The sequence below is a fragment of the Monopterus albus genome, unplaced genomic scaffold (assembly GCF_001952655.1).
Source record: "Monopterus albus unplaced genomic scaffold, M_albus_1.0 scaffold76.1, whole genome shotgun sequence".
In the NCBI taxonomy this organism is placed as follows: Eukaryota; Metazoa; Chordata; class Actinopteri; order Synbranchiformes; family Synbranchidae; genus Monopterus; species Monopterus albus.
This window is the reverse complement of record NW_018127956.1, coordinates 815,915-817,929: the sequence shown is the minus strand read 5'-3', so window position 1 is coordinate 817,929 and position 2,015 is coordinate 815,915.

Genomic DNA, 2,015 nt, shown 5'->3' with positions numbered 1-2,015 from the left:
GCCAATATCGATATATTTTTTGCTATTTTGTGCTGAATATATCTGATATGAGATTTCCGGGTGAATTTATCATCAACTCTGACACCTAGAAATTTAATTTCATATACTCGTTCTATATTAGCTCCCCCGATTTTCACTTGCAGTTCGTTATCTAGTCTACGATTCCCAAACACATTAAATACAGAGTCAAAAGAACAGCAAAATGCTAGTTGTAAACTGAGGCCTTGAAGGTAAGGTCTCCAGTTTTTTTGAATGCAGTGTGCTTCCATATAATTTAAATATTTTGTCGTGGTGGGGGGGAGTAATTGTAGTGCTCACAGTATAGTAGGCTATATTGTTTAATTTTACTTTTGAAATTTGTTTTTGTGAGTGCATCTTGGATACCATCTGTCAGACGCTATTTTTAGGAATTTTCTTATAGAATGTGAGCAGCTGGACGAACCACAGGTCTGGCTATGTGTGAATAGACAAAATGTTTGTAGCAGATGTATTATAAAGCCTAGATACCGGCTTGAAACTTGGTCCCTGTTCTGTACAATGAAAGTTGCTCACCTGACGCGTTTTCCCAGGTCCTCGGTGCCACTGCAAAGTCCAGTTATCTATCTTTCCACTGTGTATTTTTAAGACATGGATATTTAATTTAATTTTAATTTAATTTGTGAAACATTTCCAAACACCAGAAAAGCCTTTTTTGTATGTATTGTCTATGCAGTGTATACACTACATAACTAAAACTTGTCATCTGCAGGGTTTGTGTTATCTGCTTGACAGCTGCTAGCTAGCATTCCCCAACTGAGTGGAGCTAAGGTCAGGGTGTAGTCTTTTTTTGTTTTGTTTTTGTTTGTTTTTTTTCCTGCCAATGGGATCTCTAGCTTTTAGCTACAGTCAGTTAAAGTTATCCATTCTGAATTACCACAGTCAGTAAAGTGAGATCTAAACCTTTTAAGCCAAACAAAACAAGAACATTAAGCAGGTAAATACAGCGCATCTTTCCCAAAATGGTGTCCCTGTCCCAACATTCAACACAGTGTGATGTACCTTCATGTTCTCTATCATGGAGCTGAGAGGTTTCCCAAACCCTGATTGTGATTTTTGGTGTTTCAAGTGTTTGCAGCCAACTCAGACAGCCCAGTGCGTACTTATTTTGATCACTTTTTGTGTTTTGTATGCTGCCATTTAAATGTTTGGACACACTTTACAATTGAATTCAGTGGTAAAGTGTGTCCAAACAGTTGACTGGTATTTATTTGAAGTTTTATGCTTTTTCAGGACATTTTCATTCCCTTTACCAAAAGGCCCTCACTATGAACCTCCTCTCAGGCTACCTTAGCCTTTCTCCATCATAGCTGTTCCCTATTTATAGTTTGAATTTAGTTTTTAATTCAAATAATTTTACGCTACTTGCAATACATTTGAAAATCTATTTTTTGTACTTTCTGTTTTTCAAAAAACTTATTACATGACACTGTTTACCACCATTTGCATATTTGTTAGCATTGCAGTTCTGAAGTGTTATGGAAATGTTAAGTGCTATATGCTTTAATAAAAATGAATCACCATGAAGCCTTAAAGAAATAAAACCACCAAAGAAATAAATGTGTTCCTAGCTACCAATTATTTGACCATTATAATTGCTGCAACACAATTCAGAATAGATTTTTTTCTGTAGTTGTATTGAGTTTTTCCTTGAGCCTGTTATTATTATTCTTAGTCATATTTGTGCTGTCCTTTGTTGTGTATTGTGCCATTCAGTACCAAAGGTTTGCACTATTTAAGCTATTTAAATGGGTTCCCTGCTTGTCAGTTAATTTACAATGAAGCCCTGAGTCCAGCCAGCAAGAGTGAAAGAAACTGTCACCCAATAGCGTGGGCTCCATTGTATCTGTGAAAAGCTTAAGCAGCCCTCTGGGTATTGTGTTTTTTAAAGGGGGTCAGGTTACCTTGACAACTGCAGGATGCCTACCCATAGGCCCAGAGATGGAGAAAAGGCATGGCCAGTGAAGGAGGGAACGAGA